We start from the raw sequence: 17,939 nt of genomic DNA, 5'->3' as shown, positions 1-17,939 counted from the left end.
CAATCCTGCTAGTGAAAGGGAAAGGATAGAAAAAGAATAAACAGTATAAACCAAGGTATTGGAACTTTGGGGGCATTTTATAATCATATCTACTATCCTTAAAAAAGTTAGGATTGTTTTTAGTTCCAATTTCAACATGTTGCAAGGGGATTATCCTTTAGAATTTCCTTCCATAGGACCTGCTTCTCTAGGCCAAAGGGTCAATAGTACTGGCCTGGCAGAGCCCATTGAGGAAAATTAATTCTACATATTGCCGGCTAACTCCTGGCATCTTTTAACGTTTGGCTGTTTGGTTTGTTTGATTTTTAGTTATAAACAAATTGTTCAGTTCCACTGATTGATGCACATATTTTGGAAAAGAGTTTATAAACTTTTAAAAATAAACTATAGTATGTTTCCTAGATTAACCAATGAGTCTGAGTTCCAGTTTTCAGCTGGCAAGTAAATTAAGTATTTTGTGAACATACAATTCCTAGGTGACTTTTCCTGCATTTTGCAAACTACTACTATTGACCCTTTGGCCTCTAAAGAATCAGGTCCTATGGAAGCAAATTCTAAAGGAGAATCCTCTAGAAACATGTTGAAATCGGAACTAAAAACAATCCTAACTTTTTTTAAGGATAGTAGATATGATTATAAAATGCCCCCAAGTTTCCAATGCCTTGAATTATACTGTTTATTCTTTTTGTATCCTTTTTCTTTAAATATGGAGATAGGAGCCATGTATATGATGGATACTGTTCTCATGATTAGGTAGTGTTATATGATAAAGGTGAAGATATTTTATAGTTACAATTAAAATTTCATATTAGTTTAATTTTAATCTAACTAAAGGGAAATTATCCTGAGTGGGCCTGACTTAAGCAGGTAAGTCCATTCAAATAAAATATAGCCCTTTCCTAAAATCTGAATCTCATTGTCCTTGAAAAAAATACTCTGTCTTGAGTTCTATAGCTTCAAGAAAGTGAATTTTGACGTTTGTGTGGAAAAGGACATTGAACCTAAATGAGACTGCAGCCTTGGCTAACAAATTGATAATAATAGCCTTGTGAGACCTTGAACAAAGAACTCAGATAAGCAATGCCTAGACCCTTGGCATATGAAAAGTGCACAATAACAAAATCTATGTGCTTTCAAATCATCGTTTCATTAGTTAATCACACAGCACTAGATGATTATTAAGTTTTAAAAAATATTTTAGTTATAAATGGACATACTATTTTATTTATTTCCATGTGGCGCAGAGGATTGAACCCTGTGCTTCACATGTGCTAGGCAAGTGCTCTACCACTAAACCACAACCCCAGCCCCACCAAATCATTATTACATTGAACACTTAGAATGTGCTTCTTATTGTGCTGAGCCCTTCATATATTATCTCAGTCAGTTTTCATGTGAATTCTATGAGAACAGTAGTATTCTCTTGTTTCTGAAAATGAGAAACTAAGGCCTAGAGATTTAAGTAGTTTGCAAAAGTTCGAACATCTGATAAGCAGCTATCTGAAATTCAAACTTAGGAACTCTGGATAGAGAGCATAGATTCTTAATAACTATATGCATGCATATAATTAAGATTAGTTTATAATTTTAATCAAGAAACCAAAACTTGGGTCAGAAATCAAATTCTGGGTATGAAATAAAGAATAGAAATGCATATTTAATGTACTGTGCTTAGCAGTTTGTGATTGTTACTTCTTTAACGTTCTTTAGTGAATCAATTGATAAATCCCAAATTATATGTGCCCACTGAAAGGTGCACAATTGAAGAATGTTAACTTAGTTTTTAAAGGTGTCTTTCTGGATGGCATTACTTTATAGATTTTGAGGGGAATAAATCATCCTGAACTATCCATTTGGGTCTTGAATCCAGTGACAACTATCTTACAAGAAAGAAAGAGGTGTAGGGGAGGCGAGGGAGAGGTAGAGAGAGAGATTAGACAAAATGGGAGGCAACGTGATCATGGAAGCAGAGATCCAATTGATATGGTCACAAGTCAAGAAATATCGATAGGTACCAAAAGCTAGAAGTGAAGATTCTCCCCTAGAATCTCTAGAGTAAGTGTGACCCTTTTGATATATTGATTTCAAACTCTTGCCTCCAGAAATAGAAGATGATATATTTATATTGTTTTAAACTATAAAGTTTGTGGTGATTTGTTATTGAAGTCCTAGGGATCTAATATATCTACACAAATTCATATGAGGTAGATGATATGTATTGTTGTTTTGAAAGTAGAAAAACAGACCCAGAGAAACATGTATGGTAAGTAGTCTTTTTAAATTTATTTTTTCTTTTTACTTGTATGTGGTAGCAGAATCCATTTTGATGTAATTATACAAGCATAGAATATATTGTATTTTGATTACAGTCCTATGCTTATGGGCTTACATGATGGTAAGACTCACTATGGTATTGTACATGTGGAAATTATGTTAGATTTAACAGTCTTTCCTCTTCCTATCCCCCTCCCTTCCTTCCATTCCCCATTGTTTAATCTTCTGAACTTCTATTCTTTCCCTCATCCTTCCTTACTTTGGGTTAGCTTCCACATATCAAAGAAAATGTTCAATGTTTGACTTTTGGGGATTGGCTTACTTCAGTTAGCATGGTAGTCTCCAGATCCATCTATTTGTTGGCAAAAGTCATAAAGTCATTCTTGTTTATGGCTGAGTAAAGTTCCATTGTGTGCATGTGTGTATTATGCATGTGTGTTTGTATCACATTTTCTTTAATATTTTTAAGTTGTTGATGGACCTTTATTTTATTTATTTATATGTGGTGCTGAGACTCAAACCCAGTGCCTCACACATAGCTAGCTAGGCAAGCACTGTACCACTGAGCTACAACCTCAGCCCATATCACATTTTCTTTATCCATTTTTCTATTGAAGGGTACTTAGGTTGTTTCCACTGCTTAGCTATTGTGAATTGAGCTTCTGTAAACATTGATTTGGCTGTGTCGCTGCAATACGCTCATATTAAATCCCTTGGATATGTAGGTAAGTAATCTTAAGATCACCATGCTAGAGTGTAGCAGAGAAAATATTTCCATCCAGATCTGTCCTATGCCAAAAGTCATGCACTTTTTTTGGACACTGAGTTGTCTGAGGACATTTATTTTTTGCAGGAATGTTGAGAGGGATGTGAAAGATGCAGGTAGTTGAGGTAGTGCTAGATAACAGAAATAGAGGAGAGGAAGAGATTTGTATATTGTTTGTTTTCAGAAGTCATTTACAGGTTTGCATGAATACACTTTCTGTCAAAGATCTAGAAAACTCCAATTTAAATATCCCATTTCTCCTGCAGTTCTTTTCTCTTATATCTCGTTTGCACTGCCCAACTGAGTATGATGAGATCTCTGTCAAAAAATGCTTTGGGCATGCCTGTCCTCTCTCATCAGTAATAAAGGTGTCATCTAGTTCATTCTCATTAGAGAGTTTTCTGGATGTGAACAAGAAGATTCTTTGTAGATATTGGAGAGCTATGAAGAGAAATTTGAATATGGGAAGAGTTCTTCTCTACTTGGTTTCTAAGTTATGTACTATGTGAGTGGCACAGCCTAGCTCAGCTGGTATTCCTTCTCTTTCCAGAATACCTTGAAAAACTCTCTTTTCTTATAATTGCTTAATGGTTGCCTATGTTGCTCACATCAATTTTTCATCAAAATAAACGTGACCCTACAAAAGTGCCATAAGGCTCATCATGCATTAGTTTCAGGTCACATTGCCAGCCATAATCTTCCATCACTTACCTCAACAAATTCCCAACCCTAGCACTATTGTACTACTTGTTCTTCAACCAATAAAACAGCCCAGATAAATTGTATACTTCCCATACATACTTTGTTGGAACGCCCTCACTTCCTTTTATGTTTGGCTAGGCCTTCAAGTCTCAATTTAACTGTTCTCTGAGTATCCCCATTCTCAATGTCCCCAGCCTGGGTAATGTGGTCTTCTATGCTCCAAGGACATATGCTTACTTCCACTGTAACATTCTTAGACCACTAAGTTGCAATAACTTGTTTACTTGTATGACCCCCATGATAATGTGAGACCCATGAACACAAGAACTGATATTTAACTCTGTATCTCTATCACATAACACAGGGTTTGATCCAGACACTCATCAAATTAAGAATAAATAGAATTTTAAACAATTAAAATTAGAAGACTTTTTAGAATAGTTCTTCTCAGCTTTACTATACAGCCAGAACATCTGGAAATCTTGTTAACATACAGATTCTGATTCATTAGGTCTAGGGTAGAAGGGCTTTATTTCCAGATTAAATTATTGAAGAAATTAATGAATTTTAAAATCATAAAAACTGAAGGCTTTTTTTCTACTTGACCCATTTGTTTTGTTTTGCTTTTTGATACATTATAGTTGAACATATGGTGGGATTTGTTATTATATATAAGCATATGCACACAACATAACAATATAATTTGGCCAATATTCCTCCCTAGCACATACCCCTCTCTCACCTCCTCCCATTCCCTGTTCCCTATCCTCTATTCTACTGATCTCCCTCCCTTTGCTTTTCATAAGATCACCCCCAACTTTTTTATCCTTCTTTTCCTTCTAGCCTCTACATATGAAGGTAAACATATGACCTTTGCTTGACCTTCTAACTTTGGTTTATTTCATTTAACATAATGATCTCAAATTCTATCCACTTTCATGCAAATTACTTAATTTTATTTTTTATGGCCAAATACATCTTCATTGAGTATATATACCACATTTTCTTTATCCATTCATCTATTGATGGACACCTGGGATGGTTCCATAGTTTTGTTATTGTGAATTTTGCTGTTATAAACATGGGTATGATTTTAATTCCTTTGCATAAATACCAAGGAGTGGTATAGTTGGGTCATATGGTAGTTCAATTCCTACTATTTTCAGGAATCTTAACACTGATTTCAATAGTGGTTGTACTAATTTATAATCCCACAGTGTAAAAGAGTTCTATTTCCTCTCCAGCATTTATTATTGTTGTGTTCATTTTTTTATAAAGTTTTTTAATATTTATTTTTAGGTGTAGTTGGACACAAGTCTTTTATTTTATTAATTTTTATGTGGTGCTGAGGATCGAACCCAGGGCCTCACCCATGCTAGACAAGCACTCTACCGCTGAGCCAGCCAGACCCCAATCTATTGTTTGTATTCTTGATGACTACCAGTCTGACTGGTGTGAGATTAATTATCAATGTATTTTTGATTTGCATTTCCCTAACTTGAAGGCTTTTCAGAAAGAGCATTTAACAAGGATAGCAAAGAGGCTTCAATATGCATGGTAGTTTCTATCAATTTGTGGTGCCTACCTGGAGAGCAGGGTGGGAAAGAACTTTCAGACACCATTGGAATAATAGGAAAAGACTTGATTAATTACTGACAAATGATGGAGGTAAGAAACCAAAGTTAGAAGGTCAAGTGTCATGTGTTTATCCTCATATGTGGAGTCTAGAAATAAAAAAGAACAAGAAAGTTGGGGATGATCTCATGAAAAGCAAAGGGAGATCAGTAGAATAGAGGAACAGGACTAGGGATGGGAGGAGGTGAGGAAGGAGTATGTGCTAGGGAGGAATATTGGCCAAATTATATTGTTATATTGTGCGCATATACTTATATATAATAACAAATATATCACATACTGCAATTATGTGAAATATTTGAATCCCAGGAGTGAGTTCAACACAATTTTTATACACAGGTTACTAAGACCTAGGGAAGTGATAGGATATTTTCATGATAATACAGAAAGACATTGCTCTTTATAAAAAATGAGTAAGGTAAATTAAAAGACACAGACAATAACATAACATAATAACCCATCATCACTAAGAAACAACATGGCAAGCCTAGTTGAAGGTGAAGCTCCCCATGTATCCTTTCATAACCTATACATTTTCCACAACCCGATAGTTAATCAGTAACTTGAACTTTAGTTTTTAATTATTTCTATTATTCCTAAGTTTATCTTTGTGCTTATGCTACTTATCATATACATCTCTAACTTTATGTATTATACTATTTTGGATATTTTAAAACTTTGTTTATGTTTCAAAAATATTTATTGGTGCATAATAATTATAAGAAAAGTAGGTTTCATTGTGGAATATTCATACATGGACATTATATAATTTTGTCAATTTCAATCTTCAATACCTCCCCTTAACTCTCCTATTCCCTCCCATGATCCCCTTCCAATACCTTAATGGTCATCCTTCTATTTTCACGAGGTCCTTTTTTCCAATTTTCTTCTGTCTAGCTTCCACATATGAGAGAAAACCTACAACCTTTGACATTCTGAGTCTGCTTATTTTGTTTTACATGATGTTCTCTATTTGCATCCATTTTATGCAAATGATATAATGTTGTTCTTTATGGCTGAATAAAACACAATTGTGTATATATATCACATTTTCTTCATTCATTCATCTGTTGAAGGACACTTAGGATGGTTCCAAATCTTGTCTACTATGAATTCTGTTGCTATAAACATGGGCAAATATGTATCTTTACAGCATGTTGACTTTAATACTTTAGGGTAAATACCAAGGAGTGGTATAGCTTGCATTGTATGATTTTTACATTCCTAGTTTTTTAATGAACCCTCTTACTAATTTCCATAGTGGCTTTACTAATTTACATTTCTACCATAGTTATATAAGGGTTCCTTTCTCACCTTATCCTCAATAACATTTTTATTATTTGTATTCTTGATAATTGCCATCTAAGTGTATGAGATAAAATTTCAGCATAGTTTTGATTTGCATTTCACTGATGGCTAAAGATGTCGAACTTATTTTCATATACTTGTTGGTCATCATTTGCACAGCTTCTTTAGACAACAGTCTATTTAGTTCATTTGCTCATTTATTCATTTGATTGTTTATATTTGTTTAAGTTTTTGGTGTAGTTTGTCTATTCTGGATATTAATCCTCTGTCAAAAGAATAGCTGGAAAAGATTTTCTCCCATTCTGTAGTTTCTGTCTTCACTCTTATTTTTTTCTTTGCTATTCAGAAGCTTTCCAGTATGACAACCCGTGTATTAATCCTTGATATGATTTCCTAAGCTGTACGCGTTCTACTGAGGAAAATGATGCTTATGCCTCTATGTTGCAGTGTTTTCTCTATGTTATCTTCTAACAGTTGTAAAGTGTGAGTTGACTTTTTTTGTAGGAAGAGGATGTGGGTCTAGTTTCCATATTTACATGAGGATTTCCAATTTTCTCGGCACCATTTTAAAAAGAGAAATTTGCTGTCTTTAAATTCTTATCAGTTTCTTGTTTCTTATTAATTCTCACCTTCAAGACCTTCATACAAGAATCATTTTCTTTGTGTCTTTTCTTTTATGATAAATTTTTTCTTTTACTTTAATTCTTATACTAAAGTCTTGTATAGAATTCTAGACTTATAGCTATTTTTCAGAAATTTGATGCAAATATTTTCTGCATTTTGTTTTATTTTTTATTTTTAAATTTTTAAAAATTTATTTTTATTCATATATTTATTTTTATTTATATATGACAGCAGAATGCATTACAATTCTTATTACACATGTAGAGCACAATTTTTCATATCTCTGATTGTATACACAGTATATTCACACTAATTTGTGTCTTCATACCTGTACTTTGGATAATAATGATCATCACATTCCACTATCATTAATAACCCCATGCCCCTTCCCTTACTCTCCAACCTCTCTGCCCTATCTAGAGTTTGTTTATTCCTCCCATCCTCCCTCTCTATATCCCACTATGAATCAGCCTCCTTATATCAAAGAAAGCATTCGGTATTTGGTTTCTTAGAATTGGCTAACTTCACTTAGCATTATTTTCCTCTAACTCCATCCATTTACCTACAAATGCCATCATTTTATTCTCCTTTATTGCTGAGTAATATTCCATTGTGTATATATGCCACATTTTTTTATCCATTCATCCACTGAAGGGCACCTAGATTGGTTTCACAGTTTAGCTATTGTGAATTGTGCTGCTATAAATATTGATGTAGCTGTGTCCCAGTAGTATGCTGTTTGTAAGTCCTTTGGGTATAAACTGAGGAGAGGGATAGCTGGGTCAAATGGTGGTTGGTTCCATTCCCAATTTTCCAAGAAATCTCCATACTGCTTTCCATATAGGGTGCACCAATTTATAGTCCCACCAGCAGTGTATGAGTGTGTCTTTTTCCCCACATCCTCGCCAACACTTATTGTTGTTTGTCTTCATAATAAACTGACATTCTGACTGGAGTGAGATGAAATCTTACAGTGGTTTTGATTTGCATTTCTCTAATTGCTAGTGATGATGAACATTTTTTCATGTATTTGTTTATTGATTGTCCATCATCTTCTGAGAAGTGTCTGTTCAGGTCGTTGGCCCATTTATTAATTGGATTATTTGTTTGTGTGTGTGTGTGTGTGTGTATGCGTGTGTTTAGCCTTTTGATTTCCTTATATAGCCTAGAGATTATTACCTTTATTCACCTTACAGATTGTTTCTTTTGCTGATAAGAAACTTCTTAGTTTGAGTCCCTTCCATTTATTGATTCTTGATTTTAATTCTTGTGCCACAGGAGTCTTATTAAGGAAGTTGGGGCCTAATCCCACATGATGGAGATTAGGGCCTACTTTTTCTTCTATTTAGATGCAGGGTCTCTGGTTTTATGCTATCAGATCATAATGGAATGAAATTATAAATCAATTATAAAATAAGAAAAAAATCTACTCCAACATCTGGAGACCAAATAATATGCTACTGAATGAACAATCATGGGTTACAGAAAACATCAAAGAGGAGATTAAAAATTTTTTGGAGGTAAATGAGAACACAGATACAACATATAGAAGTCTCTGGGACAGTATAAAAGCAGTTCTAAGAGGAAAGTTCTTTGCATGGAGTTCATTCCTTAAAAGAAGAAAAAGTCAACAAATAAATGACTTAACGCTACATCTCAAAGCCCTAGAAAAATAAGAACAAATCAACACCCAAAGAAGCAGAAGACAGGAAATAATTAAAATCAGATCTGAAATCAATGAAATTGAAACAAAAGAAGCAATTGAAAAAATTGACAGAACAAAAAGTTGGTTCTTTTAAAAAATAAATAAAATTGACAGACACTTAGCCATGCTAACAAAGAGGAGAGAGAAAACTCAAATCACTAACATATGTGATGAAAAAGGAAATATCACAACAGACATTACAGGAATACAGAAGATAATTAGAAATTATTTTGAAAACTTGTACTCCAATAAAATAGAAAATATCAAAGGCATGGACAAATTTCTAGAGTCATATAATTTGCCTAAATTAAATCAGGATGATATACACAATTTAAACAGGTCATTTTCAAGTGACCAAGTAGAAGATGCCATCAAAATGCTACCAACCAAGAAAAACCCAGGACCGGATGGATACACAGCCGAGTTCTACAAGAACTTTAAAGAAGAATGAATACAAATACTCTCCAATTTATTTCAGGAAATAGAAAAAGAGGCAGCACTTCCCAACTCATTCTATGAGGCCAATATCACTCTGATTCCAGAACCAGGCAAAGACATATTAAAAAAAAGAAAACTGCATTTTATTTTTGCAGGTGAAATCGTTTCAATCAAAGTGTTGTTCTACTATATGCAGTCTATATTTTTAAGTTTTTCTTTATATTTGGCATTCTTTGGCTTCATTAAGAAGTTTACAGATGTATATTTTTAAAATGATCCTGTCTGGAACTAAATGAATATCCCAAATAAGAAGTTTTTTTTTAGGTTCTGAAAATTTTCAATCACTGTCTCTTTAAATATTTATTTTCTTGCACTTTAGCAAAGTTCTCCATATGGAACTTCAATTACATACTTGCTAGACCTTTTAATTTTATCCTCTGTTGTTTCATAATCTCCTTTGACATTTCTCATCTCTATGTTTCTTCATTCAGGAGATTTTCTTATATCTCTTTTCTACTTCACGAAGTTTCTCTTCATCTTTGACTAATCTGCAGTTTAAACCATCCATTAGGTTTTAAAGATTCATCAATTAACTTTTTATTTTTGGTTCTATCCCAGAGAACATTATGTTAAAAGAAATAAGTCAGGCACAAAAAGAGAAATAACACATAGTCTCACTCATATATGGCATTTAATTTTAAAATAATTCTAAGTTTAAAGAAAAATTAGGTTGATAATATAGAAATTTCCTATATTCCTTAAAACATAAGTGAGAGATGAGGTTCTGATTCTGCCTTTTGTTGTTTTTGCTGAATGTGTTAAAATAATGGCTTATATACCAATGAGTTTTACTTAAATTGTGAACTAATTTTCAATTGAGATTTATTTTGGAAAATCTGTAGGACCTGAGTGAAAGATGCTACCCCAGAATGATTGTGCATTTTGTTTTGCAAGAAAACATTAAAAGTTAATTGATGATTACTTTCTTTTAATTTATTGCCTTGGTTCTTCCCAAAAAAGGAAGAGAACATAAATTCAAATTTTGAATCCATATGAATGCAGACCTTAGTTAAGAAGACAAAAACATAGAATTTATTCCTTCTATTTTAACTATAACTTTGTACCTGTTGACCAGTCTATTTTATCTCTCCTCCTCTTTTCCCCAGAATCTGATAACCAATCTGGTTAACAATACTGTATTATATACTTCAAAATATTTAGAAGAGGGGATTTTAAATGTTCTCACTACAAAAAAGATAAATATATGAGGTTATATACATGTTAAATGTTTCATTTTATTATTAAACAATGCATACATACATTAAAACAATACACTATATCCTATTAATATGTCCAGCTATTATGTAACAATTAGAAGCAAAATAAAAACAGAAAGACACAGGAAATATTTTTCTTCTGTATTTAGTGCATAACTTCCTCTGTTATCTCTAGTCAGTTGGTAATTTTTATCTCTCACTCACTGTAGCCTTTCAATGTTCTGAACTGATGTGGTGGTCTCATCTTCAACTTATGCAGGCCTTGTCTATTATCACCTGTTAGCTGTTCAGAACTGGTTATGGTGATTTGCACCTGTTCTGAGGTGACATCAACATGAGCTCATCTTTCTAATTTTGAGCTGTTTAGGGTCCCTGGAAATGCCTATTTCTTTCTTGTGACCTCAGATATAATTATAAAAAGTTATTTGTTTTATTGTACCCAGTATTTCCATGTGTTTTTTCTGAGGCATGTCTCACTGGATAAAGAAGTTAGAAGCCTTTCCATTCATCAACATCATAACTAGGTTTGTGCTGAGCCCCTAGGGAGACACATATTTATGATAAATATTAATTAGTTACCTTTCTATAAGCATAAGAGTTGTTGGACCTGTGTTTTCTTAAAAGAAATCTGGACTTACACGTAGAAAACTTACTAAATCATCCTCCCAACTTTTGGCTTGTAGGAGTTAATAATAATCTACTAAGGCAAAGTGATTTTTGGATAGGTCTCCAATGTTTAAAAGGGTAGCTTAAATGAGAGTAATAACTTTAAGGAAGTGTTGACTTCTTCAAAAACAAGCTGTGAATAGGTCAATAGGGAGTAGTTTTACCGAAATGTAAGAGAAGATTCTATATGCTTATCTTTTTTCTCTTTCCTGTTCCTTCATTTTGTATTGCCCTAACATTTTTATTTGTTAATGAGGTGATAAATTGCTTTTATTAGTTATAACTAAAAATATGCATATGTGTCATAGAATCAAATTAGGATCTCTTGGGGGATGAAGGAAACAGAAAGGAATTTATTATTATATTTTTCTTAAATGTCATTGGAACACTATGCAAGAAACTTAGACTCTGTATTCTCAGCTCTACCAATAAATGTATTCCTTATCCAAGATCCTTTTCTTCTTCAGAATTAATTTTCTCATACATAAAATACATATTTTACCTATGAGCAAGGAAAAAAGGTACAGATAGGGACTGTAGTCTTAAAATGGTGAAGCTATCCAAGCTGTAAAGGTCATTAGAGGTCATTCCCCTTTTATATTTTCTGCACCAGCTTTCCTTACCCATAGTTTGCTCGAAACATCTCAGGTCAATGGACAGAAAAAAAAATATTGGGATTGTCCTAAGGAGTGCCAGGCATTTGGGATGATTCTGGATTCTGGATTATCTCTAGATAGAACCTGGATCAGTAGTCCACTTTTATTTTCTGACATTTTACCATGCTGTTCTGGGTTTATTTTTCTTCTCCTTGACTACACCTCTCTACCATATTCAATCTTGTTGTTGGATTGCTTTTATTTCAATTCCAATATTTTTGAAAAGATCCATAATAAAACAGCAGGTAGAACAAGTAAGCTTTTTTGTCAGACTGACCTAGGCATCAGCCATGATTTTGCCTGTTAATATTTTGGAAAGCCTGAGCCTCAGTTCCCTTATCTATAAAAGTAGAGAAGGGCATGTTGGTATGCGTTTGTAATTCCAGTGAATTGGGAAGCTGAGGCAATAGGATCACAACTTGCAAGTCAGCCTCAGCAACTTTGTGAGACCCTACAAAAGTTAGCAAGATCCTGTCTCAAAATTAAAAATAAATAAGAAGGACTGGGATTGTAGCTTTGTGATAGATCAACTCTGGGTTCAATCACCAGTACTAAAAAAATAATTTATCTATAAAATGTGGAATAATTTTTTAGTCTATCTTTCAATATTTTTCTGAGAATTGCAATGAGCTTATAATGTATAAAGTACTGAGCATTGTATCTGATACATAGTTGATGCTTTAAAAAAACTGAATAAAAAGTACATAGTGAATGCTAAAAGATTCTTTCTTTCTACCATTCTCATATTCCATGTATTAGCCTATACTGATCAATTATTCATTGCCTAAAGCCATCTATTGCTAAATTCCCATCATACTTTTCTTTCAATCCAAACTTCTCCATTTTTATTGTCTATCGATTCTTACTTGTCTTTAAAAGCCTAACTCAGTAAGGAGATTCCTCAGAAAACTTGGATTGGAACCACCATTTACCCAGTTATCCTATTCCTCAGTCTATACCCAAAGGATTTAAAAATAGCATACTACTGTGATGCAGCCACATTAATGTTTATAGCAGCTCAATTCACAATTGCCAAGCTATAGAAATAACCTAGGTGTCCTTCAATAGATGAATGCAAAAAGAAAATGTGGTACATATACACCATGGGATATATCTCAGCCTAAAATAAGTATGAAATAATGGCCAGTAAATAGATGTAACTGGAGAATATCATGCTAAGTGAAATAAGCCAATCCCCCCAAAAACCCAATGGCTGAATATTCTCTCTGATTTGTGGGTGCTAACACAAAACAAGGAAGGTTGGAGAAGGGAATAATAGAAATCCATTGGAATAGATAAAGTAAAAGAAGGGAAAGGAGGACCATGGTGAGAATAGGAAAGGCAGTAGTATTAATTGAACATAACTTTCCTAGCCTTGTATTTGAATATACAACTGGAGTAACTCTGCATCATGTAAAACCACAAATGTGGGATCCTATATAGAATAAGTTATACTCCATGTATGTATAATTTGCCAAAATTAAAAAAGTAAAAAGAACAAAGAAAACAAAAATTTTTTTTTTAAAAAAAAAGCTTAACTCAAATGATTTGTGAATCTTATTAGAAAATCACTTAAGGACAGAAAAGCAATATTTTTGCTCTTTCATTGATCAGTTAAAAATCACTGATCTGAGTAATAATCTACTTCTACTTTATCTCCTTACAGAATCTAACTAGAGTCTCTGAAATATATGTATAAATTTAGTTACAATTAACAAAATAATTGATGCCCATCAATAAAGATGTTCATACAATCCAAAACAAATCCAAAATAAAATGAGGGAACAAGACAAAAAATAAAAGTACATAGAATTATTTCTTACATTTCAGGTAAAATAAATTCCTCCTGACTTATTCACAACTTTTTTTTAGAAAGTTAATATTTCTTTGGAGTTGTTAGTGTCTTTTGAGGCAATGAATAAATTTGAAGCTCTATTGAATAAATCCCAGAGCTCAGGGTCGTCTTGAAGCTTGGAAAAAGTAGCTTTACGTCAAATAGAGTACACCTCATTTTATGTAGTGGATATATCAGGATGCTTTTGGAAACAAGTAGCAGAATATTCAAATTAAACAAATTCATTATTCCATATCCTGGACAAAAAGCCCAGAAGCAGAAAAATTCCAAGGTTGACTAATTCAATGATTCAATGACATACAATCTGTTAGTGACCTTCTCTGAGATTTTCTTAGTCTGTCATTTGTGATTTCAAGTAATTGCCAAAACACAAACTCTCATGTTTTTATACAGTGCCAAAGGCAAAATGAGGTTAACCCTAGCCTTTTTTTGAGTAAGAAATTTTTTTCAGAAGTCCACCTCACTCCTGTTCAATTTTGTTAGCCCAGAACTATGTCACTTGTGAATGCTAAGGCAAACACTTGCAAGGATCATGAAACAACCATAATTATTTAGGATTAATAAACTTTCAGGCCCTAAGGCAGTCAGCAGAGGAAGGAGATTGTGAATTTGTGAAGGAGATTGCTATCCTTACCCAGCAGCCACCTACTGCAGGCCCGAAAGTATGTCTGGACTAGTCTGACTGAAGCAAGCACAGAAAAGTGCCTAGGGCATCCAGGATTAAGATTCCAAAGAGAGAGAACTCCCCTTGTTGTTGGTATTCCATTAAAGCTATTTGAGAAGGTGCCAGTAATGGCCAGACAGGTCCAATTCACATCTCTAGTGGTGATTGTGAAAACTGTGGAGGTTTATATTTTGTACCCTAAAAGTATAGTTTATGAAAGACCCTTGAGACTGAAACATCCCAAAGAGATTTGCATCTCCTCAGCAACAAGGAATGTGGATCAAATCTAAAATATGCACTAACAAACTTCCAAAGTCAGTCAAGACTAAATTCTAAGTATTGGAATTTCTAGTTTAGAACTGCAAATTTTTAGCATTCCCCAGTTTCTACCATCCTATATGGGAAGTTAAGAAATTGAGAGGTACTACAACCAACTTCAGCTCTTAGACACAACAGATGGCATCTTGGTTAGGAACACAAAGATATTGGATTTAACTTCCAGCCCTTGACCCAAGTGTTGCAGAACCCAAAATAGAAATACAAAGAATGAGAATGTATCCTTGCCAACAGTATTGACCACTTCAGTAGAAACAAGTCCTTTATTTCTCATTCAGATTTTTTTCTATTTACTCTATTATTTACTTTTACTTTTAATTAAAAAAAATTTTAATTTTGTTTTTTTTTTAATTTTTTACTCTATAACACTAAAGATCTAATAAAAAAATTCCACATGTCATAAATGAGATAGACATCCACATACAGGACACATACAAAATCCCAAGTAGATAAGATCAAAGCAGAACTTCTTCAAGACACATCATAATCAAAATGTCTAAAAGAAAATAATAAAATAACATTGCAAAATGTAAGAAAAAAAATCAGGTCACATTTAGAGGCAAGCCAATAAGGCTCACTTCTGACTTCTCAATCTTATTATCAAGGATGGCCTAAAAGATGTTATCTTTTAAGATGTTATCTAAAAGATAACAAATGCCTTCATTTCATGATTGCTATATCCAGCAAAGCTATTTTTCAAAATCAATTCAGAAACAAAAGCAAAAACATTCATGACAAGAAGAAACTAAAAGTTTATAACAATTAAACTGTCACTACAAAGAATACTCAAAGATATACTGTATACAAAGGAACCCCAAAACAAAGCCCAAATCTACTAAATAGATGAAGATTCCTAGAAGAGTAACCAAATAAATTCAATTCAAGACAAAATTAAATATATGAAACAATAAAAAGTTGAAGAAAACTAGAAACATATATCCACAATAACACAATATAAATGGCTTGACCTCACTAATTAAAAAGCATAGATTAGCAGAATGGATCAAAAAACAAGATCCTATATGCTACTTGCAAGAGACTCTTCTCATAGGCAAAGATACACCCAAGCTGAAGGTAAAATGATGGGGAAAATATTCCATGCAAATAGAATCCAAAACCAAGCACATCTGATAAAAGAGATTTTAAGCAAAATTTAATGAAGGAGAGACAAAGAAGGTCAAAATGTACTAGTGAAGGGAGCAATACAACAAGAAGATATAACTATGTCTGTGTACCTCATTACATTTAAAAATACTTCTTGACATTAAATCCAAGATGAACCCTAATACAATAACAGTGAGTGATTTCAACCCTTCATTATCACCAATAGGCAGGTCTTGAAAACATAAAATTAATAAAAATATTTCCAGACTAAATAATAGCATAAATCAAATGGACCTAATAGACGCCTACAGAATATTTCACCAAAACAACTAAATTTACTTTCTTCTTAGCAGTTCATATAACCCTCTCCAAAACAGTTCATACTGTAGTTCACAGTGTCTTACTTAGCAAATAGAAAAAAATGATATAATCTCTTGCATACTATTAGTTCATTACAGAGGGAAACTAGAAATCAGTAGAAAAAAATTAATAATAGAAGCCACATAAACACAAAGAGTTTAAATCATACTCTTTTAAAAATGTATTATAAAATAAATAAAAGAGGAAATAATAAAGTTATTAGAAAGAAATGAGAACATAAATACACCATATGAAAATCTCTGGAACGGTATAAAGTGTTCTAAGAGGAAAATTTATAGAATTGAGTGTCCACATTAAAGCAATAGAAAGATTTCAAATAAATAATCTAATGTTTCACCTCAAAGCCTAAGAAAAACAATAATGAACTAATTCCCAAATCAGTAGAAGACAGGAAATAATTAAGATCAGAATTGAAATTAATGAAATCAAGACAAAACAATACATAGGATATGTGCAATAAAGAGTTGGTTCTCAAAACGACAAATAAGATTGATAAAACCTTTGCCAAACTAACCAAAGGAAAGAGAGAGAAGACCCAAATAAAAAAAATAAGAGATGAAGACACAGTTATCATAAGTCATTTCTGAAATCCACATTCTTTTCTGAAATCACAGTCAATTTTGACAATTTATACACAATACACTGAAAAATCTAGAAAGACATTGGCTAATTTCTAAGCCCAAATGATCTTCGCAAATTGAACCAGGAAGATATAAAGAAGCTAAAAAGACCAATACTTAATAATAAAATTGAAAAAAGAAGGCTTCCAACAAAGAAAAGCCCAGGACCAGATGGATTCTCAGTTGAGTTCTATCAGACTTTTACAGAACTAACAGGAGTTTTTCTTCAATTATTCCATGAAATTGAAAGGCAGGTAACACTTGCAAATGCATTCCATGAAGCCAGTATAACCCTGACACCGAAACCAGAGACATCAAGAAAACAAAACTGTACACCTTTATACCCGATTAATATAGATAGAAAAATCCTTAATAAAATATTAGCAAAGACACATCAAAGACAAATCAAGACGATTATACACATGATAAAATGGGTTTAATCTCAGGAATTCAAGGTTCCACATACACAAATCAACATACACATTTTGCCATAAAAAAGAATTTAAAAAAATGAATCATATGATTATCTCAATAGATGCAGAAAAGGCTTTTGATAGAATCTAACACCCATTCTTTTTAAAAGCACTGGAAATAGGCATTTCAATGTGCTAGATTAGAGGAAGACTGCATTCCTAGTTGATGCATGGCTTGTGATTCAAGCAGCAGGAATACAGTTTCACAGGTAAGTGGGTGAAAGAGGGATTTCACTAAAATAAATAGTGGAGAGTAAGGTTGTCACACAGCCTCATAAATTAAGGTGCATTGAACAAAAAGGAAAGTAAATTGAAGCTAAGTAAGTTGCAATAGTGGTGGCAGCATTGGTGGACCACAGAGAAAAGGGTTAAAGAAGATGAACAGATTTGGTGCAGAAAAATCCTGAGATCAGAAAAGCAGTCTGAAGTTAGTGAATGCAGAGGCTGCACTGAAA

This window comes from Ictidomys tridecemlineatus, chromosome X (assembly GCF_052094955.1).
Source record: "Ictidomys tridecemlineatus isolate mIctTri1 chromosome X, mIctTri1.hap1, whole genome shotgun sequence".
NCBI lineage: Eukaryota > Metazoa > Chordata > Mammalia > Rodentia > Sciuridae > Ictidomys > Ictidomys tridecemlineatus.
This window is presented reverse-complemented; position numbering follows the sequence as displayed.